The 27,874-nt window shown below is 38.0% G+C and overlaps 1 non-coding gene and 1 pseudogene across 1 annotated transcript; one reads left to right on the forward strand and one right to left on the reverse strand.

The window, feature by feature from the left end:
• Positions 1 to 250: 250 nt before the first annotated feature.
• Positions 251 to 357, reverse strand: LOC125164985 (U6 spliceosomal RNA). Its single transcript, XR_007151894.1, has one exon. It is a non-coding gene; the product is annotated as a U6 spliceosomal RNA (small nuclear RNA).
• A 5,104-nt stretch (positions 358 to 5,461) lies between these two features.
• LOC125164798 (60S ribosomal protein L7a-like) lies at positions 5,462 to 24,173 on the forward strand (annotated as a pseudogene).
• Positions 24,174 to 27,874: the final 3,701 nt, after the last annotated feature.

The following is a 27,874-nucleotide window of genomic DNA, read 5'->3' on the forward strand; positions in this document are numbered from 1 at the left end:
TTCTTTATTTGTGTATTTTGTGAATTTGACTATGATATGCCTGGTGATGGCTGGCTTTTGTTGAATTTAATGGGAGTTCTCTGTGCTTCTTGGATTTTGATGTCTGTGTCCTTCCCCAGATTAGGGAAGTTTTCAGCTGTTATTTGCTCAAACAAACCTTCTGCCCCCTTTTTCCTCTCTTCATCTTCTGGGACTCCTATGTTATTATGTTTTAGTAAGTCGCTAAGTTCCCTAAGTCTACCTTCATGGTAAACATATGAAAAACCTCATGAATTTTCATGTCATCCTTCTGCAGAGGCCGTGCTAATCTTCTCTGTATTGTTCCAATTTTAGTATATGTGCTGCCAAAGAAAGCACACATTTTTTATTTGTAAATCTGAGCTGTAACATGCCTATATGCAGGACTAACCAGAAGTTTTTAATCTATAGGTCTTAGCAGCAAGGGAAATAGAAGCAACAAAGAGTCAGACATGCTAAATTTTCTCCTGTTATAATTTTCCATTGTCAATCTTTATTCCATTTCTATGGAACAGGGGCAGAGGTGGCCTTCTGTAACTGCTTCAAGCCAAAATAGGGCACAGAAGGGCTTTGGAATGGAAGGATTTAACATGGTACAGGCTGTAACTCCCTTATTCTAAGGGATGGGGTATCACAGATCTTTCCTTATCTGAGAACTTGGATATTTTTCTGCATGGTTTGGCACTATATGACATTATTAGTTTTATTCCCAAGTATACTCCCAGAAATATTAAGAGTAGAGTCAAATCCAGTTTTTCATTCCCTCTAAAACTGATCTGATATTGATGGGTATCCAACAGATCAGTAAACCAGTCCCAGCCACCTTGGAAAAGGGGGAGGGAGGTATGGTAGTCAATGGTTTCTTGTAGCCAAGTGGCTTCCTGCTTGACTTTATATGGATTCTTATTTCCCAGGAGGAGTTAATATGGGTGAAGGCAAGTGGTATTAGACATCGTATAGATTCTGCCTTTTTCAGCAAGCAATCAGTAATTAACAAGATGCATTTCAATGGAAATAAAAGAAACACAGGTTAATTGTTGGAGCAAACTATAGGCCCAGTATCTGAGTCCAAGTCCTAGAGAGAAGATTTTTAGGTGTCAGGCTTGAAGCATCCTCAGAAAGAGTGGGAGCACACAGCAGCAATCTGATGGATTTTTCTGTTTTGTAGTTCAAATGTCTCTGGTGCTCCTTTTGAGTGGCTCATAGAGAACAGGCATGAACATTGTCTATACATGAGCTATTGTGGCAATTTTTCTGAAGTTTATCTCAAGTTGTCCAACTTCAGTTTGCAGGACTTCAGGAAAAAGAAAGTTTTAGTTCTTAATGATTTTAAGATAAGAGAACAGAAGATTGTAATCTTTAGTTTGGAGAGTCACGGTCAGATATTTGAGGAAACGAGAAGAATTCAGTGTCAGTCCAGTTTTATAGGCAAACAACAAACATTCAAAGATAATTAACCAGATGTAGAACCTAACATGCACAAAAATGTGTTATTGAAATACAACCTTTCTCTTTAAACTCATCTTCTTTCCTGTCAAAGATAGCCAAATTAAGGGTAATTTACTCATAAGGGGCGAAGCATCTGACTTCAGCTCAGGTCATGATCTCACGGTTTGTGGGTTCAAGCCCCACCTCTGGTTCTGCACTGACAGCCTGGAGCCTGCTTTGGATTCTGTGTCTCCTTCTCTCTGCCCCTCCCCCACTCACACTCTGTCTCTCTCACTCAAAAATAAATAAACGTTTTTTTAAAAATTTTTAAAGACTAATTTGTTTGTGAAATAAGTCTAGTTTTTACAAACTTGGCCAAATTATTTGCATATGCACAGTAAGAATAGTGATTGACCATATAGGTTTTTTTTTTTTTTTTCATTTGCTTTGCTAGACCTTTTTATAAAGAATTTCAAATGGAGACTCTAACAGCTTTTTAAGGCCAGACACCAAGCCAAATAACTTGCCATTAGATTCATCTGCAATACCTGTAGATTGGGTGAATTCCTCTCTTCTCAAGGTCCCCAAAATATCCTGAGGTTCCTGCACCTGCCAGGAAGTGACATCTTCTACTCACCTGGTAAGTCTGCTGGGAACTCTGTAAGCAAGGTATCAGGCCAACATTTCCAAGAGTTCTATTGGTTCCTTAAAATCGACCTGAGCTCCTTAAAGTCATATGGTCATATCTGAGTCTATGCATAGATCTCTCAAATATGACATTTCAGTCAAAGCCTTAGTAATATAGCCAATGTTTCCAATGGTGTCGTGTTATAAGAACATATTTTTATTGAGCTAATCCAAATAATTATAATTCCATAAGAGAAAGAAGAATATTCATTGAGAGTTTTTTAATTCTGGAGGGTTCAGTTATGGAGAAAAGGTAAATGCTTATATTTTTTTCATAAAGGAATATTTTATCAAATTTTGTAAGTCATAGATGTCTTAAGAGAAAAAGTTTCCCTGAATCTGGAAACGCAAACAGTAGAGAACCAGCAATGTTTGTTGTTTTCATACAACATACATTGTTTTCAGCAATGTTTTCATACGTTTCCTAACAGACCCAAATATCTTTAGCTTTTCTGTAATGAGACAACACAGACAAACCTTGTGGTTTAGTCATTAATGTTTCAGTATTTTATCTTATTTACAAGAGACTTAGAAATCCAGTGAATTCAACCCAATTTATCATTTAACGTAGCAAAAACCCCAAAGTTTTGGGTTACCAAAGATTTTGGAAGTTATTTAAAAGTGTATCCGTAAACTTTTTTACCTAACCTACTGGCTCTTAACAATTACCCATGAAAACTTTATGAGACAGGCAAAAATCAACCATCATTTTCAGTCACTTTTTGTTGGCAAATTGCAACTGAGATAACACAAGCTTATTTGACTTGAGTAAACCTTGGTAGAATAAAGGTTTTACATTCATGAGGATAACTCAAAAGACACGTTTATTTTCATTAAGCCAACAACCTGGAAGCAGCTTTAATACCAAATATGTTGCACCTGTGTCCGCTCACAAGTCAATCCACTGCTTCCCCACAGTCAGTGTTACCTGGGGCTTCCGCGGGCGCTTTGGTCCAGGGGAGCACGTGGGCCTCTTCATGCTGATGGAGGAGGTCCTCCAGTTTGAACCTCATAGGGAGGTGGCCCAGCGGCTTGGGGTGCTTTTTGCTCCTTGATAGTGAGGGTGGGAGGAGCGGGAGCCTGTGACGTGGAGACACTGATGATGGAATGGGGCGGGGCTGTGTGAGCATCCAGGTGCGGTGTAGGAGGAGGGGAAGGAGGAAGCATCAGGTGTGCTGCTGGCAAGGCCTGAGGCAGATTGAAACTTTGGGACTAACGACATCTTTTTTTTTTTTTTTCTTTAATAATTTCCATCTCCTGGGGCGCCTGGGTGGCTTAGGCCATGATCTCACAGTTCGTGGTTTGAGCCCTGCACCAGGCTCTGTGCTGACAGCTCGGAGCCTGGAGGCTGCTTCAGATTCTGTCTCCCTCTCTCTCTGCCCCTCCCCCGCTTGCGCCCCTGTCTCTGTCTCTCAAGAATGAATAAACTTAAAAAAAAAAATTAAAAAAAAAATAGGGGCGCCTGGGTTGCTCAGTCGGTTAAGCTTCTAATTTCAATTCAGGTCATGTTCTCGTGGTTCAGGAGTTCCAGCCCAGCGTCCGGCTCCGTGCTGACGGCTCAGAGCCTGGAGCCTGCCTCGGATTCTGTGTCTCCCTCTCTCTCTCCCTCTCCCCGCCCCCACCCCTCCCCCACTCGTGCTCTCTCTCTCTCTCTCTCTCTCAAAAATAAATAAAAACATTAAAAGAAAATAATTTCCATCTCCTCTCTTTTCCTCCTACAGAACAGGCTTTTTCTCTGGTTGACTTTCAGCCTTCTGGAAGAGCCAAGAGGAGCAGGCAGCGGGCTGGGCATTGGTTCTGGGGCTTGTGCCTGGAGGTGGGGCTGGATTTAGGATTTCAGTGTCTGCCTGTCTTCCTCCTCCTCTTCCTCATTATCCTGACTATTCGGGAGGGACAGTATTGAGGTGTCTAAAATTTTTGTTCATCTTTATCTCCTTGGACCACCAGTTAGGTCCCTTCCTGTGATGCATCTTTATTATGGAGTCACATAAAAGTCTAAATGTAGGGAGTTTTATCCCAGATTGTGTGAAAACATCATTGAAAAATATTTGGGTTTTTATCTTTTTGAGTTTTAGAATGCCCACTTTTGACATATGCTCGCCTTTAAATCAATTAAATAGAGCTCTGTTACAAGTTCATTTTAGCTACATACTACCCAGAGGTAAAGAAAATATCTCACATTTATAACATACATGGACACAAACAAGATGCAGACAAAATTTAGCCTTTGTTTCACTAATATTTGTGTAGAGGACATTAAGGACCCAATTGCCAAATAGCTCCCTTTTATTAAAACAAAACTAATAATGAGACAGCGTCATAATTTATGGAGCCCTTAATTATTTTTCATTTCTAGTTAGAACACAGCCATTTTGTGCAAAGATACCAAAAGCCGCAGGAACAAACACGAACAAACAAGCCCTGAGAATCTCTATAACTGGAGACTACTCCCCTTAAGCTGGGGGCTTCACTGACTCGACCAAGTAACTCGCTAGTTTCTGGGTACTTGGTCTTATAGCTGGGTTTCTCTGTGCATACAAGAAAACTAATTCAGACATGTCGAAAGAACATTTTTTGGGTCAGCTGAGACCCAGGTTATCCTTAAATTTTCCCATCGAAGTAACCACTTCAAGTATAGGTTCCATATGCATTGTACATATAGCCTGCTGCAGTTTTCCATGGGTGGATGCTGGTTTTCTGGGAGCTGTTCCAACCTTGGAAGCACGGTTCCCCATTTCTTTCAGTCTCAGCTTTTAGAATAAGGCTTGAATAAGATCCAAGGATATCAAGTGTGGTGAGTCAAGAGGGTGCTACTTATGACAATCACTTCCAAATGGTCGTTATAGACTTTCTTATTTGTCTCGGTTTCTCTCAGTGAGGTCTAAGACCATCAAGGGGGCTCAGAGCACTGACAGATCAATCCTTATGGGTGCATCCCTGAACTAGCCAATCATTAAGTATCTTATGAGATGGGAAATTCCTGTGGGACCACATCTCCAGGAATATCCTCAGACACTTCCACTAGGCTTTCAGTCACCTGAAAGCACCATTTGGGAGGAAGGAGCAAGTGTCCCTGCTCTTTGGAGCTCAGTGATTTAGTCTGTCATATTTCTAGACAGTAAATTTACTCAAACCTTACATTAATAACATCAGTATAATGCCACATTACAACAACCAACACACCAACTCCAACCCCTCCAAGCTATTTCCACCTACAGAACATTCCTGGTAACCCTCAAGAGTATGAATAAAAGTCAGGACCATCAACTCAAATTGAGGAGGTCCAGATAGCAGGAGAACTCACCTCATATACCTGTGAAGTACTGAGATGTCGAAGAGGCACAAAGGGCCTTTGCTGGTACCAAGCACCAAGTTCCAGAGAACCCCCAGGTGGTCTCAGGAGAGTTGTTCTATATCCTGCAGAGTATGCCAAGGAGTGTCGATGCAAAATGAGTTTTATATGAGCCCAGGTTAGGACAGATACCCAGGATACAGAATTTTCACAAAGAAGAGAGTGCTCTAATTTTTAATCTTGCACAACTACAGTGGAAAACTAAGAAGTAAATAAGTTAGGATTTATAAAGTTAGTAATTTCAATTCTTAACATGTGAGAACACATAAAAACACATCAAATGGAGCACAAGAATATATTGTATCCATGACTAGGAACAGAATTTATGGCCAAAAAGCAGAAAAGAGGAAGTACAAGAACAGGAATCTTATTTTAGGGTTATAAAAGCATTGAAGAAGGAGAAAATCATGGAAGCGGTACTAAAAATAAAGGGGTGGAGGGAAAAAGGTAAGTAAGTACTTTGGGGTGTTTGGAAATGTGCTTACAGAGAACCTGAAGTTCAGAGGTCACAACCCAAAGTTCAGAGGTCAAGGAACAGCATTTTGATGACTGTCAACCTATCACCAATGTTTTTTTAAAAAAAAGTAGAATCAGCTCTCCTCCTGCTGCCCAAGATGCAAAAGGAAAGAGGGCTGATGGGAGGAAGACAAAGGAGGCCAAGAAGGTATTCCATCCCCTGACAGAAAAGGCCCAATAATTTTGACATTGGACAGTACATCCAGCCCCAAAGGGACCTCATGTGCTGCTTTGTCAAATGGCCCTACTACCTCCGGCTGCCTCAACAGATGGCTCTTCTCTACAAGCTTCTGAAAGTGCCTGCGGCCATTCAGTTCACTCAGGCCTTGGGCCACCAAGCAGCTATTCAACAGCTGAAACTGACCCACAAATACAGACGAGAGACAAAGCAAGAGAAGAACAGAGATTGTTGACCCAGACAGAGAAGAAAGCTGCTGTCTAAGGGGATGTCCCTACAAAGATGCCACCTATCCTTCAAGCAAGGGTTAATAGTGTCACCACCGTAGTGGAAAACAAGAAGCCTCAGCCGGTAGTGATTGCACAGGATCCCATTGAGCTGGTCGTCTTCCTGTCTGCCTTGTGTGGTAAGATGGGGGCTCCCTACTGCATCATCAAGGGGAAGGCCAGGCGGGGGCGTCTGGTCCACAGGAAGACCTGCACCACTGTCACCCTCACCCAGGTAAACTTGGAAGCCAGGAGAGCACTGGCTAAGCAGGTGGAAGCTAGCAGGACCAATGATGACAATAGGTACGTTGAGATCCACCGTCACTGGGGAGGCAACACCCAAGTCCAGAGTGGGTGGGTCACACTGTCAAGATGGAAAAGGCAAAGAACTGTCCACCAAACTGGGCTAAGGGCACACTGTTGGGTTTTTGGTACATAAAAGTAATAGAAACTGTTTTTCAGCCAGTGTCAAAAGGAAAAATAAATAAATAAAGGGTGGGGGTGCCTGAGTGGGTCAGTTGGTTGAGCGTCCGACTCTTAGTTTCGGCTCAAGGTCATGATCTCACAGTTCATGGGTTCAAGCCCCGCCTCGGGCTCTGCACTGACAGTGTGGAGCCTGCTTGGGATTGGGATTCTCTTTCTCTCTCTAAATAAATAAATAAGCTTAATAAACAAACTTTCCCTCCCTCGCTTGCTCTCTCCCTCAAAATAAATAAATAAACTTAAAAAAAAAAGGAAAATCTGATGGGTCATAATTAAATCACACGAAAACTAATTGTGAGAAACATTTCTGAGCATGTTCAAATCTGAGATAAAAATCACTCTTATTTCCATTAAGTTATGGTAAGAAGGCAGGTAAGCAAGAAATGGGAAGTGGGGGAGGGAGAAAGAAAAGAGACAGAAACAGAGGGTTAGGGAGGGAGAGAAAGAGGAAGATGAAGAGGAGAAAGAAAGAGGAAGGAAGAAGGGTGGAAAGGAGGAAGGGAGGGAGGAAGGAGAGAGGGAAGGAGGTTAGGACGCCCACCAGCAGCTGGCTTTTATCGGGTGCCTTACCACAGGGAATTCTTTAGTTTTCTCTTAATTCTCTGGACACTCTTCCAACCAGGTCTTTCTTCCCCTTTCTCCACCTGACAGTCTCTCTGAATTAGCACCACTAGACTCATTAAAGACTCTGAGTCTTTTATCCAAATCAAAGTTATAAACCAACCACACTGATGACTAAAACCTTATTAAGCAGGTTATACATTTTAAAATCATGCAAGCCACAGTTAGCAGAATGTTTTTAACTTGTTTTAAACTATTGTTCCTCCATCAATAGAATAGGCCCACCTCCTACTGCTAAATATGCATGGCTTCAATAATAGTTAAAGAGCACTTTTAAATAAGACTATGTGCAACCACAAAGAGCACCCAGTCTTTCATGATGCATTAACAGACAGGCCACCTTGGTTTTCACACTTCACCCAAATGCAGCCATCTTCTAGGAAAATTGTCAGTTATTTTTAATATTCATAAAAGCAACTGACTTGTCTAAGAATCATACTTGTATAACATTGCCTAAAATAGACATAAATTCCCTATTAGTATTCCCTGTCAGTTTTATACCATACAATTTATCGTCTACTTCGGGATGCTTATGAGACACAGAAAGCTTTTTAAAATTGCACCAGTTCATGGACAGAAACATGCAGAAGAATGAAACTAGACCACTTTCTTAACTCAAAATGGATGAAGGATCTGAATGTGAGACAGGAAACCATCAAAACCCTAGAGGAGAAAGCAGGAAAAAACCTCTCTGACCTCAGCCGCAGAAATTTCTTACTTGACACATCTCCAAAGGCAAGGGAATTAAAAGCAAAAATGAACTATTGGGACCTCATCAAGATAAAAAGCTTCTGCACTGCAAAGGAAACAATCAACAAAACTAAAAGGCAACTGAGGGAATGGGAAAAGATATTCACAAATGACATATCAGACAAAGGGCTAGTATCCAAAATCTATAAAGAACTCACCAAACTCCACACCCGAAAAAACAAATAATCCAGTAAGAAATGGGCAGAAGACATGAATAGACACTTCTCTAAAGAAGACATCTAGATGGCCAACAGGAACATGAAAAGATGCTCAACGTCACTCTCATCAGGGAAATACAAATCAAAACCACACTGAGATATTACCTCATGCTGGTCAGAGTAGCTAAAATGAACCAATCAGGAGACTATAGATGCTGGAGAGGATGTGGAGAAACGGGAGCCCTCTTGCACTGTTGGTGGGAATGCAAACTGGTGCAGCCACTCTGGAAAACAGTGTGTAGGTTCCTCAAAAAATTAAAAATAGACCTACCCTATGACCCAGCAATAGCACTGCTAGGAATTTATCCAAGGGATACAGGAGTGCTGATGCATAGGGGCACTTGTACCCCAATGTTTATAGTAGCACTTTCAACAATAGCCAAACTATGGAAAGAGCCTAAATGACCATCAACTGATGAATGGATAAAAAAATTGTGGTTTATATACACAATGGAATACTACGTGGCAATGAGAACGAGTGAAATATGGCCTTTTGTAGCAACGTGAATGGAACTGGAGAGTGTTATGCTAAGTGAAATAAGTCATACAGAGAATGACAGATACCATAGTTTTCACTCCTATGTGGATCCTGAGAAAGTCAACAGAAGACCATGGGGGGAGGGGAAGGAAAAAAAAAGTTAGAGAGGGAGGGAGGCAAACCATAAGAGACTCTTAAATACTGAGAATAAACTGAGGGTTGATGGGAGGTGGGAGGGAGGGGAAAGTGGGTGATGGGCATTGAGGAAGGCACCTGTTGAGATGAGCACTGGGTATTGTATGGAAATCAATTTGACAATAAATTTCATATTAAAAAAAATTACACCAGTTCAACAGGTATAAAGCAGAAGGTAGACATCATCCTACGGTGGGATGTGGTCTGCATGTCATCCTAATCAGAGAAGCAGTTTGTATAGAACTGATGGTTTTAGAACACTTATTTAAGGGTAGCTTTAAAATTATTCACTATTTGTTTGAATGAAGTAGACAGTCAAAAAGGGAAAATGGAGTAGGACTAAAAGAGAAAAAGAAAAGAGTAAAGAAGAAACAAGATATATTAGAACCAAGAGGAAAGAGAAAAAAGTATTTATGAAGACCATCTACCATATAAGATACAGTATCAGGAAAAGAACACATTAGGTAGGATAATATAGGGGAAATATACAAATTAAATTTAAAAACCACAGAAGTTAGGAAGAAATCTTACCTATCAAACTAGTTTATTGCTCAGAGAGAAAGAAAACATCTTCTCTAAAAACACTGTATATTGTTCAATGTAACTGCTCAAGGCTGCCATGCATGGTTGTTCAAGTTGTGCACTATACAAGAGCACTACATTTACATCATAGATATTGTGGTAACCAGCCTCTAAGATGGCTTCCAATAATCCTAGCTTCCTGGTACCATGTCCATGTATAGTTTCCTCCACGCTTAGTGGGAATAACCAACCGATAGGATATTGTAAAAATGATAGTATATGACTTCAGAGGATGAGTCTTACAACATATTGAGGCATCCATGTTCTTCCTCAAATCACTTGCTTTGGAAGAAGCTAGATGTCAGGATTTTAGGATACTCACATAGACCTAAGGAGAGGGCCTCAGAGTGAGGAACTATGCCTCTCGTCGATACACATGAGAGAGTCACGTTGGAAGCAGATTTTCCAGCTTCAGTGAGGCCTTCAGGTGCCTGTAGCCTTGGCTGACATCTTGACTGCAATCCTAGGAGAGACCTCCAGCCAGAGTTAACCACCCAAGCTGCTTTCAAGTTTCTGGTCCACAGAAACTGTGTGAGATGATAAATGTACATTGTTGTCCAAGGCCACTAAGTTTCCGGGTAATTTGTTAGGCAGCAATAAATAACTAATACAGATATCTTTATTACTTTGGATGAGTTGCAAAATTATAGTGATAATTTTCCAACAGACAGCACTGATGTGTCTTATGCTAACAAAATCACTATATTATAGTCATCCAACAAATGAAGGTTAAGGGTCATTTTCTAACCTGATTGATATTTTGTATTCCATTTTATGAAAGAGGCAAGAATTTGATAACTGAAAAATCTCACTGATTTATTATCTAAAATAATATGTGCTTATCATAAAAAACTGTTTTTCTGGCTGATAGAATGATTATCAAAGATAATGAAAATTTTTAAGAGAGAGAGAGAAATCTCTTCTTGCTACTGGTTGCACTGGTTAAATTTAACAACTCATGTAGTGGTTCAGATATTCCTCTATGTTTGCTGTACCAAATGCTATTGGTGAGTCCCAGTTTAAATCAACAAAAATTTTCACTATATGACAAATCATCTTTAATGAATAAAAAAATTGGGGCGCCTGGGTGGCGCAGTCGGTTGAGCGGCCGACTTCAGCCAGGTCACGATCTCGCGGTCTGTGAGTTCGAGCCCCGCGTCGGGCTCTGGGCTGATGGCTCAGAGCCTGGAGCCTTTTTCCGATTCTGTGTCTCCCTCTCTCTCTGCCCTTCCCCCGTTCATGCTCTGTCTCTCTCTGTCCCAAAAATAAATAAACGTTGAAAAAAAAAATTAAAAAAAAAAAAAGTAACTATAATAAAAATTATGTATTCATAATATAAATATTTTAATAATATGTATGATGTTATACATATGTAAATAATATATTTTTATAAATATATATGGATACAGGGTAATTCTTTATAAATGTAGACATATATAAATATAAAATTATATTATAAAATATATTACTACATGCTATAGGTAGTGTGTGTATTATCCTAATGGAGATAATATATTACATGAAAGTATTATACATCATATACATGTATAACGTTTTTGTGTATAAATAAACATCACATAAGTAATATATATTTTGAAAAATATAACATACAACATAGATACATAATAAATATATTTATAAATATATAGCATAAATACATATTTGTATTATATATTTATAATATACTTATAATGATAACATATTATTATAAATAAATGTGTTATACAGATATATTAGTATAATAAACTATAAAGATATAAAGGAAAGGTTGGTAAGTAATTGTAAAAATTTTTTTTTATGAACTTTTCTTCAATACAAAAATTAATTGGTATTAAAATTTCACTGGTATATTGTTTGCATATTATATCAAAATGCTACAAATGCTAAGTTAAAATATTAAGCTATATGTTACATTTCCATAATGTCAGAAAGAATTTTTAAAAATATATATACATATCAGAAAAGGAAAAATATAAAGCCATCAGAAAAGACATGAAAGAAAATTACTACATTTCATTAATTCTAAGACATATTTATTCCTGTGTTTGTTATTCATGGGCTCAGTCCCACAAGACTGCCCCCACTTCAGATGCCAGTTGAAAGTCCCAGGTTGTCACTCGTACTTGTGACCAACTGGCTACACAGATCTATGAGTTGGGGATTCCCACAACCTTCTCCTCAGGGTCGATAATTTGCTATAATGGCTCACAGAACCCAGGGAAACACATTTACTGGCTTATTATAAGTGATATAATAAAGGATACAGATGAACAGCCAGATGAAGGTCTATGTAGGGTGAGGTCTGGAAAGGTCTCCCCCACAGGTGCCTTTGTCCCCATGGAGTTGGGGTGCAACACCCTCCTGGCATGTGTAGGTATTCACCAACCCGGAAGCTCTCCAAACCCTACAATTTAGGGAATTTTATGGTGTTTTCAATGATTAACGCTGTCTCCTGGGAGGCTGAGGGTGGGGCTGAAAGATCCAAACTTCTAATCAGGGCTTGGTGTTTCTCCTGACAAGACCCAGCCCCCACCCCACCCCACCCCCAAGCTCTCCAGGAGCCCATCAAGAATTGCCTCATCAGAACAAAAGATGCCCCTACCATCCAGGAAATTGTGAGGGATTTAGGAGCTCTGTGTCAGGAACTGGGGTCAAACACCAAATATTAGACCAAAAGATGCTTCTAGAGCTCTTACCACCCCAGAAATTACAAGCGTATTTAAAAACAAAAAAAACTAAGTTTATTTATTTTTGAGAGAGAGAGAGAGAGACAGAGTGCTAGCAGGGGAGGGGAAAAGAGAAAGAAGGAGAGAGAGAGAGAGACATAGAATCTGAAGCAGGCTCCAGGATCTGAGCTGTCAGCACAGAGCTGAATGTGGGGCTCAAACCCACAAGCTGTAAGATCATGACCTGAGCCAAAGTCAGATGGTTAACCGACTGAGCCACCAAGCGCCCCACGAGTCTTTTAAAAGGAGCTCTGTGTCAGGAACCTGGGCAGAGACCAAATTCGTATTTCTCGTTATTCACAGAGACTATTAAATCTTTCTAGGTAATAGTCAAGTAATTTGAATGTTAAACAACGGTGCACTCTTGTTGAAAATAATACACCTCAAGTGATAAGTTTTAACTTTTCAAAGGATAGTTCAGACTGGGATTTTTCAGAAATTTATTATAGATACATTTTTCCTAATGGTGGTGGCAGGGGCAGGGGAGGGGAACCAAGCAGGGGAAAAATTGGTCTTTATTACATTGGCTTAGAGGATTGTGTATTTTGTCTGTTTTGCAACCTCTTTGGGAATGAGGGGAAAAGCACTGAAGAATGAGAACAGACATAAAGGCTGTTAGATTTTGTATTATATTCTTAGTAAACATGAAGTGAAATGAACATTGTAAAGTGTTCAAAGTTGATAGGAATCTAACTTTGCAGCAAAACAGGTTGTACTGGTAAGACAGTGTCCAGTCTATGACCTAGATGATGTGGTTTTTGGCAAGGCCATGTTTAACCGTCAGAGAATTGTCCAATAAATGTTAGCGTGAGATACTGAGAATGTTTTTTCATATCACACAAACCACAGCAACAATTCATAACATTATGGTATATATTTATGCAAAATACAAACACTGACATGAGCTAATACGACATAATACATAGAGAGAGTGAAATAAAAAAACAACTAAAATAATAGCAACTGTGATTCGCAAAATCATTTTCAATGAAGTAAGACGTGCTATTACCTGATTATTTTTCAGTTGAAGTAGTAGATGTAAATCATGTGAAATAGTTTAAAATTATTGTTAGATTCATGGATTTAAAAGTGCCATTATTTCTACCTGGAACAGTTTTTAGTAGACTACTTAAATTTCAATCTTATTAAAAATAAATTGGGAAGCTCCTGGGTGGCTCAGCTGGTTAAGTGTATGACTCTTGATTTTGGCTCAGGTGATGATCTCACAGTGGATTCAAACCCCGCATTGGGCTCTGCACTGACGGTGTGGAGCCTGCTTGGGATTCTCTCTCTCCCTCTCTCTGCCCCTCCCCTGCTCACTCTTTCTCTCTCAAAGTAAACGAATAAACATTAAAAAAAATTGGGAGTTCAGGGATATGACAAGGCCATGCATCTGATGCAAAAACAGACACTCAAAAACATTCTAGGGATTAAGGTCCTTGTTCTATTTATTCTTTAAACTTGGTAATAAATGAAGCAACAGAAGAATGTCTTTTATACCCTGAATTTTACACACTAATTTTACAACTACTTTTTGGTTTCCATAACACATTGAAATGTATCAAAAACACATTTGCTAAACAGAAATTGAAACTACTGCCAATACATCATGGGAAAATTGAGATGATACCACCAGGCCATTAAAAACTCAATTATAGCTAATATGCAGTCCTTTTGTAGACATTATTGATGTCATGAATAAAGATGGAGATTCTAAAACTCAAGCTATAGGCATAAATTGAAAATGTCCCCTTTAAATTTGTTTTCTCAGGATAAACTTGACTATTTTAAGTAAAAAGTATGGTATAGCCAAAATGATACAAGACTTTGTAAATAATGCCCTTTATCCACAAAGATAAACACAGTGACAAAATTTACAAAGGCATACGTTATTGTGCTTGCTTTAACATCATGTATATAAAAATTGGAATATTACGGATGTTGTTAATTGGTATAGATGTTCAGATTTGCAGATAAAAAGGTTCTGGAGATTTGTTTCACAATAATGTGCATGTACTTAATACGACTGAACTATGCACTTTAAAAATGATTAAGATGGTAAATTTTATATTATGTGGGTTTTTTTCTCTTTGTAAATTTTTTAAATTTATTTTTGAGAGAGAGAGTGTGAGCGAGGGAGGGACGGGGCGGGGGTGGGGAACAGAGGATCCTATGTGGGCTGTGTCCTGACAGCAGCAAGCCAGATGTTGTACTTGAACTCATGAACCAAACCGTGAGATCATGACCTGAACCAAAGTCAGATGACCAACTGACTGAGCCACCCAGGCACCCCTATGTGTTTTCTTACCACAATAAAAAATGTTACTGGGGTGCCTGGGTGGCTCAGTCAGTTAAACATCCGACTTTGGCTCAGATCATGATCTCACGGTTTGTGAGTTCAAGCCCCACATCAGGCTTTGTGCTGACAGCTCAGAGCCTGGAGCCTGCTTCGGGTTCTGTGTCTCCCTTTCTCTCTGCCTCTCCCCTGCTTGTGCTCTGTCTCTATCTCTCTCTCAAGAATAAATAAAAACATTAAAAAAAAAAAAGAAGATCTAGAAGGGTGAGAAATCGTTTTGATAGCAAATGTCACAATCAAGCTGTCTTTGATCCAACATCAAACTGTTTACACATTTATTTGGTTTGTTTGTAAATTAGATACAGCAATATCTTTTTTTTTAAGTTTATTTATTTATTTATTTATTTTGAGAGAGAGAGTGCATGAGCAGGGGAGGGAAGAGGGTGGGAGAGACAGAGAGAGAGAGAGAATCCCAAGCAGGCTTTGGACTATTGGTGCAGAGCCCCATGTAGGGCTTGATCCCACAAAACTAAGATCATGGCCTGAGCCAAAATCAAGAGTCAGACATTCAACTTACTGAGCCACCCAGGCACCCCACAACAATAATACCTTCAAAAGAAAGATTGTGATGGTGATTTCCTGGATGTATACATACATCAAAGCTCATCATTTATAAACTTTAAATATGTACAGCTTCATATACATCAATTATACCTCACTAAAGCTCTCCTATCTTTACATAAAAAGATTAGCTTACAATACTGAAATATCATGGTTTTTCTGGTTCAGTGCTTCTCAAACTTTAGTGTACAAGTGAATCACTACTGGATCATATTAAAAAACAAATTCATAAAATTACTGTATAAGCCAGTATTTCACAACAGAATGAAAACACTAATTTGAAAAGATATATGCACCCCTATGCTTATTGAAACATTATTTACAGTAGGCAAGATATGGAAACAACCTGGGTGTTCATTCATAGATGAATGGATAAACACACACACACACACACACACACACACACACACAGTGAAATATTACTCAGTCATTAAAAAGATGAAATCTTGCCATTTGCAATAATATGGATGGATGTTGAGGGGAATATTTCTAAGTGAAATAAGTCAATCAGAGAAAGGCAAATACCATATGGCTTCACTCATAAGTGGAATTTAAGAAACAAATGAAAAAAGAAAACAAAAAAAAACCCCAAATACGTAACTATAGAGAACAAACTGATAGTTACCAGAGGGGAGGCAGGTGGAGGGTGGGTGAAATAGGCGAAGGGGACTAAGAGTGCACTTACCGTGAACAGCACTGAGTAATATACAGAATTATTGAATATTATACACCTGAAATGAATATAACATTGTATGTTAATTATATTTGAATTAAAAAAAAAGACCTTTGGGGTAAAAGAACTGCTGACCAAAAGTTAAGTTTTGACAATGTATCTAAAACATCAGAAAATAACAGTGATAATAATAATGGCTAAAGTTTGCTGAGATTCTTGTATATACTAGGCACCATGCAATGAACTTTACTTGATTATTTCCTAATGTTTACAACAATGTTTTCAACATTGTTGTAGGTAATAATCTTACATGCATTGCACACACACAAAATGCTGAAGCTTAAGTATTCATTCATAAAACTAACAGATAAAAACAAAAAAAGCAGATTCTGATGCCATAAATGTAATAGGAATAGTTCATTGATGCATACCTGAAAACCTTGTTATTTTCTAAAATCTAGTATGAATTCTGTTTAATTATTACAATATATTTATGGCAAGACTTTACTGAACACATTTCCAAATACTGTTGGAGCTCTCAGGGATATTTTTCTTTTCCAGTATTATTAGTCAGTGAGACTGGCTAAATTTGCAAAATTTAAAATTTTTGCAAACTACTTAAGCCCATAATGTGGCAAGAAAGACCATGAATCGGGTAACTATTATGGAAAATGAGATGTGAGAGTAAGTAAGCACTGAAATAGTTCTAAAGAATTTTATTTCAGGGCACCTGGGTGACTCAGTTAAGCCTCTGACTCTTGATTTCAGCTCATGGTTTGTGAGGTTGAGCACCGAATTGGCTCTGCACTGACAGTGTGAAAGCTAGTTGGGATTTTCTCTCCCTCTCTCTACCTTTCCCCTGCTTGTTCTCTCTCTCTTTCTCTCCTTCATTCTCTCTCTCATAAAATAAATAAACATTAATTTTTTTTAATTTTAAAAAAGAATTTTATTTCTATGATTTTAATAGATTATTATTTTTTAAGTTTATTTTGAGAGAGAGCACGTGTATGTGAATGGGGGAGGGGCAGAGAGAGGAAGAGAGAATCCCAAACAAGCTCCATGGAGCTTGATGCAGGGCTTGATCTCAGCATCCTGAGATCATGACCTGAGCCGAAATCAAGAGTCAGACACTGAACTCACAGAGCCACCCAGGCACCCCTAGATTACTATTTTTAAAATTATTACTTCATAGTTATTTCGAATTCTTGATTGTTATGATTAATTTTAAAAATACTGATAATTTCATGATGAATGAGTTCCCAATTATTTTAATTACAATTTTAAATATCTTTTAACTTCATGTTAAAATTTGATGTATAAATTTATTTAGAAGGTTTTGTGTTGACTTTACGTATGACTCATTTGTAATTATTATTATTGAGAGGTATGTAATAAATCAACTTGGTGATGTTACGGACCCTGCTTGGGACTCTGTCTCTCCTTCTCTCTGACCCTTCCCCACTCATGTGCATGCACTCTCATGCACATGCGGTCCTTCTCTCTCAAAATAAATAAATAAATAAAAATTTTTTAATTGGGTGAATTCTATGGTATGTGAATTATACCTCAATAGAAAAGGACAGTAACTCCTGTTCTAATCAAACAAAATATGGATGTGACAATACTTGGGAAACCAAAAAGTACCAAATACATATGAAATCACTAAGGCAAGCATGGGGACACCTTTTTTAAGGGCTTAAAAAAAAGGTCTAATATTTTAGAGCTGGCCTTAACTAAATAATTGATGTGAAGACACACCATATGACCTCAAGGAACTTTTACAACTGTAAAAGAATTTCGAGTTTATTCCACTTTTTGTCGGAACTTGACATGCAGATTCAGTTTTATACACAAGAGGGCACTGTCCACCAAATGACAAACTTGTTCAAAGCTGCAGGAAAGTAAACAAAATCTCAGAAAAAACCAAAGTGTCATAGAAAAAAAAAAAAACAACTAATATTTATAAGTACCATATATATATAAATATGTATATATTCATATATATATATGAATTTGCTTATGAGTGCACAATATCTAGAAGGGCAAATAACATGGACATGGATGAGAGGGATACACTGGGGGGGGGTTGTTTTAATTTTTATTATTTAAGTATAGTTGACATAAGATGCTATATTAGTTTCAGGTACACAACATACTGATTTGACAATTTTATGCAACTCACCACAATAAGTGTAGTTACCATCTGTCAGCATAAATGTTACTACAATATTAGTGACTATATCCCTATGCTGTACTTTTCTTATTTTTTTTTACTTAAAAAATTTTTTTTTAATGTTTTATTTTTGAGAGACAGAGAGAGAGAGCGTGAGCAGGGGAGGGGCAGAGAGAGAGGGAGACACAGAATCCGAAGCAGGCTGCAGGCTCTGAGCTGTCAGCACAGGGCCTGATGTGGGGCTCAAACTCACCAATGGTGAGATCAGACCTGAGCCAAAGTCCGACGCTTAACCGACTGAGTCACCCAGGCGCCCCCTGCCCCCCACCCCCCCTTTTTAAAAATTTTTCTTAACGTTTATCCTTATGCTGTACTTTTCATCTCCTGACATTTATTTTACAACTGTAAATTTGTACCTTAATCCCTTTCACCTATTTCACTCACTCTCCACCACCTCCAGTCTCCTCTCAATTTGTTCTCTGTATCTATGGGTCTGTTTTGTTGTTTTATTGTTGTTTGTTCATTTTTTCACGTTCCTCATACAAAAGTGAAATCATATGGTATCTGTCTTTCTCTGACTTATTTCACTTATTTCATAATACCCTCTCGGTCCACCCAGGTTGTCACGAATGGCAAGATTTCACTCTTTTAAATGGCCAAGTGAAAGTCCATTGTGTATATATACACATCTTTTTTATCCATTCATCATCTACTGATGGACATTTAGGTTGTTTCCACATCCTCGCTACTGTAAATAATGCTGCAATGAACATAATGGTGCATGTATCTTTTCAACTTAGTGTTTTCATCTTCTTTGGTTAAATATCTAGTAGTGGAATTATTGGATTGTATGGTATTTCTATCTTTAATTTTTTGAGGAACCTTCATACTGTTTTCCACAGTGGTTGCACCAGCTTGCATTCCCACCTACACTGCACATGGGTTTCCTTTTCTTCTCTTGAGAGGGATACTTTTTGTTGACTATTTTATGCTTTTTATGTTCTGAACTATGTGGTTGTATTGTTTGTGCGAAATGTTATCTTACTAGGAAAATTATTTTGTGCCTATTTAGATTAATATACAAATTTGATAAAAAAGGATGTGGAGAATATGTACAAAATTTAGACAGATGATTTTAAAATATTTTAATAAATGATTGCCAATTTATACTCGTAGCTTTTTTAAAAACATTCTTCTAATGAACTCAAGAATCTTCCCATGTGTTTATTATTGCCATTCTGTTTTCTTTCTCTTTCCCCTTCTTTCTTTCCCTTCTTCCTTCCGTTTTTCCTCTTTCTTTCCTTCCAGGTGTAGGAAAGATTATTTAATTTTTAATTATTTTTCAATTTTCTACTACCAAACTCTTCAAAGGAAAGTTTGAAAAAAGTTTACAGTAAGTACTCACCATTTTGACAATAATAATTTTTTGTTTTGTTTAAAACTGTTTCTCTACATATACTTGTAAGGTGAGCATTTTTTCAAGTTTTTTTTTTCAGATACTCTAACCTTAAATATTTCAGTATGCAGCTATTTGATGAAAGATATTCAATTACACTGCCATAATGCTATTACCACACCTGAGAAAATTAAGGGTAGTTTTTTTAAGTTTATTATTTAAAGTATATTTATTTATTTATTATTTTTTAATGTTTATTCATTTTCTGAGAGACAGAGTGTGAGTGGGGGAAGAGCAGAGAGAGAGAGGGAGACATAGAATCTGAAGCGGGCTCCAGGCTCTGAGCTGTCAGCACAGAGCCCTACGTGGGGCTTAAACTCACAAACTTCAAGATCATGACCTCAGCTGAAGTCAGATGCTTAACTGACTGAGCCACCCAGGCGCCCCTGTTTATTTATTTTGAGAGAGACAGAGAAAGGCATGAGTGGGTGAGGGGCAGAGAGAGAGAAAGAAAGAATCCCAAGCTGACTCCTCACTGCTAGCACAGAGGGCTCAAGCTCATGATACCGTGAGATTTTGACCTAAAAGCAGGAGTTGGATGCTCGACCGACTTAACCACCCAGGTGCCCCAAGGGTAGTTTTTAATATAGTTTATTATCCAGTCCATTTAAAATTTTGTATTTGTGCCTAAAAGTCTGCCGCCCAGCATCAAGGTTTAGACAAAGTACTGTGGTTGTTATGTCTCTTCAGTCTCTTTTGTTTTAGAGCATTCCCTCATTGTTTTAATGACTAATTTTTGTAGAGACCAGGCAATCTGTGTTATATGGAACATTTGATCATTTCCTAGTGGTATCATTTGAATTGTTCCTCTGCTCTCTGGAAATTAGATTCAGGTTAAAATTTTTTGACAGTTTTTAACATTTGTATTATAAAACAAAATACATAAAACAAAAAAGCAGTATAATGAATTATTACAAGATAAACACACTTTTATAGCTGCTGTCCTAATCAAAACATAGAACACTGTCAGCACCCCAGAAACCCTCCATGGACCCCTTCATAACTCTTTACTCCTCTCTCCCCATCCAACATGATCACTATTCTTTTTATGGAAATTGATTCCTTACTTTCTTTGTAATTTTACCATCCAAACACGCATGAAATGCCATTTCGTTTTCCCGGTTTTTGAACTTTATGATTAAAACCATAGATTAAGTGTTCTTTCATGTCTGGCTTCTTTTAGTGAACGTTGTCTTTGTGAGATCATCTGTGTGTGTGTGAATAGTTGTAGTTCATTCATTTACATAGCTTCGTTGTAAGAATATATAATTCATGTCTTTTCCAGTGTTCATGGACACTTGGCTTATTTCACATACTTGGTTTTTATAAATAATGCTACTATGAATGTTCTTGTGTCTTTCTCTTGGTACACATGTGCATGCATTTCAGTTGGGCTTATATTCAGGAATATCACTATTGGCCCACGGGGTATGCATATGTCCAACTTTCATAAAAGATGATAGTCTTCAAAGTAACTGTACCAGTTTGAACTCCCATTAACATTGTATGAGAATAACTGTTGCTGTATATACTTGTCAGCACTTGGTACTGGCAGTTTTAATTTTAATCATTCTGGTGGAGGTACAGTAATATGACATTGTGGTTTTAATTGCATTTCCTCTTTTTAGAAAGGTTGAACCATTCATGTTTCAGTCTTTTTGTATGTTTTTGTGAAAATTCTGTTTATTTCTCTTATCTTCTTCCTCCCTTCTTTGGATTACCGTATTTCTTTTTGATCCTTAACCTAAATATTTTTGGGGTATGAGTCTTTTGTTAATTACATGAGTTGCAAACATAATCCACAGTGTCTTTTGCTTTTGATTCTCTTCATGGTGCCTATTGATGAACAGATGTTCTTAATTTTGATGTAATCCAACCTATCAATCTTTCCTTTTTTGGTTAATTCTTCCTTGTCTTCTTTAAGAAATCTTCTCTTCAAATCATGATAAAATAATCCTATATTAGCTTTATTATTGTTTTGCCTCCCACAATGTCTATGATTTACTGGGAACTGATATTTGTCAAATATAAATAAAGAATAAAGTCAATGATCTTTAATTACATGGATATTTGGTTTTTCCACCACAATTTGTTGAAAATGACATTATTTGCCCACTGCTCTGCAGACTGCCTTGTCCTAAATCAAGTATCCATTTTTGTGGCCTTCTGTTTTTGTGTTCTGTCTTGAGTTTCATTAGTATATTTTTCTTTCCTTGTACCAATATTACACTGCATTAATTGCTGTCTCTTTATAGTAACTCACAAATTTTGTGTAGTGTATTTCACATTGTTTTTTTCAAGAGTGTTTGGCTATGCTTAGTCTTTTGCACTTCTATAAATATTGAAGAAATCAGTTTCTCGGGTTCATTAAAAAACAAGGAAACAAATAAAAATCCTCCTGGGATTTTGAATGAGATTGCACTGAATTTAAGGGTTAAATTTGGGGGAAGACTGACATCCTTACAGTACTGACTACCCAATTTCCCAATCCATGCATGTTGCATACTCCTTCATTCTGGTTTTATATATTCTTAACAGTGTTTTACACTAGAAATTTTTAACATCCTATTTTAAGTGTATTCCTAAGTATTTGATTTTTTATGCTATCATAATCTCCAACTTTTACAAAAGTTTCATATTTGCATTTTTTGTTGTAGGTACATAAAAAAATTAATTTTTACATATAGACCTTGTGTGCAGCAATCTTTAATCTGTAGATTTCTTTTGGATTTTCTACATGCACAATCATATCATCTGTGAACAAGGGCAGTTTTATTTATTATGTCCAAATATTATACTTTTCACTGGCTGGGTCCCTCAGTACAATAATGAACAGAAATGGTAACAGTGAATATACTAGTCTTGTTTAGGTCTCAAAGGGAAAGTTGTAAATATTTCACCAGTTAAGTGTGAGGTTTGCTGATGGATTTTTAAAAATAGATACTATTTTCTTTGATGTTTATTTTATTTTTGAGAGAGAGAGACAGAATGTAAGAAGGGAAGGGGCAGAGACAGATGGAGACATAGGATTTGAAGTAGGCTCTAGGCACTGAACTGTCAGCACAGAGCCTGAGGTGGGGCTTGAACTCACAAACTGCAAGATCATGACTTGAGCCGATGTCCTTAACCGACTGAGCCACCACAATTTATTTCTTTGTAATAAATTTCCCTTTTACTTCATGTTGCTAAGAATTTTGTTTTTAAAATCGTGCATAGATGTTCAAATTTATCACCATCTTTCTGCACCAATTGAGATGATTGTATAATTTTCCCCTTTTATTTTATTGATTTGGTGTCTAACCTTTCATTCTTGAACTTGCGTAAAATTGGCATTATTTATTTCTTAACTGTTTGGTAAAATCCATTTATCTGAGCCCAGAGTCCCCCCCCCCCCACCTTTTTAATGTTTTATTTATTTTTGAGAGAGACAGAGAGAGACAGAGAGAATAAGCATGGGTGGGGCAGAGAGAGAGGGGAAAGAGGATCCAAAGCAGGCTCTGTGTTGACAACAGCAAGCCCAGTGTGAATTGAGAGATCATGACCTGAGCAGAAGTCCAACGCTCAACCGACTCAGCCACCCAGGTGCCCCTGTAAAAGTGTTTAATAACAAATTCATTTGAGTTGATACAGAACTATTCAAATTTTCTTTTCTTTTTTTTTTTTTTCAGTTTTGGCAGCTTGTTTTTTTTCTAGCAATCTGTTGATTTTATATCATTTCCAAAATATTGGCCTAAGGTCGTCCATCTTTTTTTACCTTTTAAATGTCTGTAGTATCTGTGGTGATATCCTGTTGTTACAGGTAAACATAGGATTTACTATATTTAGTTACATAGCCTTAAGTTTTACACAGCAGTGTATCTTGAAAAACCATTAATGACATCAAATATTGTTTTATTGCACCACCTTGAACTTTTTCATGCCGTGGAACCTATTTTTCAAATAAAGCATTATTATCTTTCAATGTAGAAACAGAAAAAGTGGAAGTAGCCTGATTAAAGCAAAGTGAAGGGGTGTTTGGATCTCTCCAATACTTGGGCTCCCTTTCGTTGGAGGTCTCTCCTGTTGGAAGAACACGCTGAGAATTATATTCTATATTATACATATGCATATACATATGTATGTATGTGCAATTTAACCAAACTTTCATTGTTGGATGCTTCTAACTCCTTAAACTTTTGCGCACACTTTTTGTTTTGTTTTTTAAATAGCGCCACCACCTTCCCAGGCAGGAGGCTCATGGCTCCATGTCTATCCCTGGCAGGTGGGGCTCTCGGGTCACAAGAGCGTGACAGCCTCACTGCAGCAGCCAGTCTCCCCAGTGGTGGTGGAGAGAGAGTGGGAGGTGGGGGGAGGCTCCAGCCCTGGGGACTGCGGGCAACTGGAGAGCCTGCGGGGAGCGACCACACTGTCCCCTGCCAGTGTGCTCCCCACATGCCCTGTGCACCTCTTAAATTAATGCTTTAGAGTTAATTCCTGGAAACGCAATTGCTGGGTAAAAGGTTATGTACAGTTTTAAGACTTTAAGATTGTATTGATAAAGTGCTGGTTTAAAAAGTTGTACCAATTTATGATCCCAGTGTACCCTCCACACCTGAATCAACATTGGATATTATCATTGAGTATTTGAAAATACTGGAAGGAGTATTATTCAGTCTTTAAAGATGACGATTCAGATCCTTCACACCTGAGGGAATATTTGACAGCAGTCAATGCAAAGAAACCCAGAATCCAACTGCACTTTCAGGAAATGATAGTGAAGTAACACAGTTTGTGAGGAATTTTCCTGTTTCTCCCCCCAAATTTTCTTTCATCACAGTTTTACAATATGCGGGTAAGAAAAAAAAAATCCAGAATGCAAGGTTGGCCTCTCCATCACTTTCACCAGACTTAAGTCACTCCAATTAATTTTAAACAAAAGGGTATTTAAGCTACAGAATTAAGAGTTTACAATCGCTGACAGGTTCATGAAGGGTCTTTAGGGATGACTCTCAGAACAATGCCACAGAACCACCAGACATGGGAACAATCAGGAGTCTGGGTTTAGGAAACCACTGCACCAATGGTTGAATCCAGGATCACGTGCCCATAGTGTCATGAAGGTGCAGAATACCTTACCTTAGCTATGAACCAAATATCAGGAACTCATTGCTTCATTTACTAAATGCAAACTGCTAGATTTAACAAGATTGATGCCCCTACAAAGTTCTGCCTCCCTCTTCACTGACTCGGTTTCTGAGTTTGAGTGAATGCGACTAGCCTAGAGGTCAAATATAGGCAAAAGTCAAGCTGCAAGGAAGTCTGGGAAATGTAGTTTTTATACCCACAGCTCCTGTAGTACAGGATGGCACTCCAAAAAGAGCTTGGATCAACTGTTTAGCAATCCAATCTTTCACAGGCCCTTTATTTCCTTGATGGTTTGACATGATAATTATAAATATTGTTAAAGATTTTCTCTGTTTGACCCACCTGATCTGATGATGCCCTCTACCTTTCTCTGCCTTGACATGTGCCATGGGAGGCTGACCTCTATATTTCATTTCCTGGGTTATTTCTGGCTGCTAGCCAATTTTACCCAATGGCAAATCATGGAAGATGTAATCGGACTTCCTCCCTTCTGGTCTGACTTTGGTAGCGGCTGTGTCCTTCTACCTAAGAGTAAGGCACCTGCTGGTGGATAGTTCTTGCTATCTTGCTAACTGGAGATCAGTTACAGTGCCCTCCACTTGCCTTCTTACGTCTAGAAATATTAATGCCTTCTGACTGCTGCTAAGTTGTTTTTAACCACTCCTTGTTTGTTCCCTTAACCGGATCCAGATATGCAGTAATTCCTTTATTTGACTCTCTTCAATTACTTCTTTGAGTGTTCCATCTTTTTCTGCCAGGAATGTCACTGAAATAATGATGGATTAGACATAATTTTTATTCCAAGGTGCATTCGGTCAGGTAGATGAGAATATTATAGCCATCTATTATGGAACGAATTCTGTCCACACCTCTCCCCCACCCATAAACTAATGTTGAAATCCTAATCCCAAGTACCTCAGAAAGTAACTGCTTTTAGAGATAGGGTCTTTAAAGAGGTAATTAAGGTTGAATAAAGTCATAAGGGTGATCCTATGCTCTAATAAGCATAAGTACTAATCTAATGCTGCTAGTGTCCTTATAAGAAAGACACCAGGATGTGCATGAAGAGATGAATGGTCATAGAAGACAGAAGAAACCAAACCTGTCAACACCTTGATAACTGGACTTCCAGCCTCCAGACCTGTGAGAAATTAAGTTTCTGTTTTTAACTCACCCGGTTGATGATACTTTGTCATGGCAACCCTAGCAAACTAATACACCATCATAAAAACCAAATAAGAAAAATAGGTGGGGTTACCAATTTTGTTACTCTAAGAGGAAGGAGCCAAGAGAATCAATCAACTGATCTATCCATCCATCCATCGGAGAGATTTATTTTAAGGAATTGGTTCACACAACTGTGTGCCAGCAAGTTTGAAATTTGTAGGGCAGGCTGACAGGGTGGAAGTCCAGGCAGGATTTCTACGCTACAGTCTTGAGGCAGAAATCCTTCCTCTGTGGGAAACCTCAGTTTTTGCTCTTAAAACCTTCAACTGATTGGATGACGCCTATCCACATTATGGATGGTGATCTGCTTTAACCACATCTACAAAATACCTTCACAGCAACATCTAGACTAGTGTTTGAACAAACACATGGGCACCACAGCCTAGCCATGATGACGCAACCATCACAATACTGGTACTTGAGAAGGTGGGCTTTTGGGGGCATTTTTTTTTTCTTTTCTGTACACTCTGCATCCCTCACACTGCGTGTTATAAATGTTCTGGGCATTACACAGAACACAAAATCAGAGCTACATTATGCTAAGAGTTAATCACCAAGATAACCATGGCAATAGTAATAAAATTCTGTCTAATGAAGTATAGAAACACATCTTAGAAACTTAGTTTTCTATATATGTTCACCTTATTTTATTACAAAAACACTTTTTGTAATAAAACAGGGAACTGAAGGGAGGAATGTTACCCATCACGACAATTAATAAAATGCCTCCTATCATTGACTGTTTTTAAATATGCAATAACACACATTCACAGAATTGCCAAGTTATTCTCCATAAAACTCTCTTAATAAAACTGTAACTCAGAAAGTGTTTATCAGACAAAGCAGCTTTTTTCCCAAAGAAATAATATGCAAATAGTCAGAAATTTCATCATTTACAAGGTGATAGAAACACAGATGAGGAGAGAATGATCTCAGAGAAGATAACCTCACCCTCCCAGAACTTCCCAAATACGATTTAATGGGTCAAAGTTGCAAAATGCTGGAATGAGTGGCCAAAGGACTCACATGGTCCTTCTTGGGGTTTTATGAAGTAGTAGAGGTGTTTGGAAACTCTCATAGAAATGAAAAAGCCCAGCCAGTTATCATTTCCCAAGTCGTGTTTTATACATAAAAAGTATTTTCTGATGGAGAAGGTTGCATGCAGACCCTTACTTATCGGCCTTCTCTTCAACAAAAGGCTGGTTGTACTGGTTAGATGAGGGAATAACAAGAGCATATGCATGTGGCAACCGTCTCAGAAGCTTTTCCTATTTAGGGTGTGTTTATTGTACTTTAGCATGATCTAGTGCAATCTTTGTTGCAGAAAATGAGTGACCCCTATAGACATAGGGCTGGGAAGTGCAGCTGACCCTTGAACAAGACTCAGGGGTACGGACCCCTTGCACAATCAAAAATATGCATGTAACTTTTGATTCCCCTAAAACTTAACTACTAATAACCCACCGTTGACCGAATGTCTTACTGATAATATAAACAATTAACTCCTATTTTGTGTTACATGTACTAGATACCGTATTCTTACAATAAATAAGCTAGAAAAACGTTATTAAGAAAATCATAAGGAAATTACATTTAGAATACTGCTCTGTATTTGCTGAAAAAAATCTGTGAATAAGTGGACTCACACAGTTCAAACCCATGTTGTTCAAGGGACAACATATAGTTAATGGCAGAGTTGGGTTTTTGATTTAGATAAAGACTCCGAGGAAGGGTTAGAAATATAAATTTATATGTCTTTGGTTTACAATCTCAGTATCCAAACTGACTAAAGTCTTGAAACCAAAC

This window comes from Prionailurus viverrinus, chromosome B1 (assembly GCF_022837055.1).
Source record: "Prionailurus viverrinus isolate Anna chromosome B1, UM_Priviv_1.0, whole genome shotgun sequence".
NCBI lineage: Eukaryota > Metazoa > Chordata > Mammalia > Carnivora > Felidae > Prionailurus > Prionailurus viverrinus.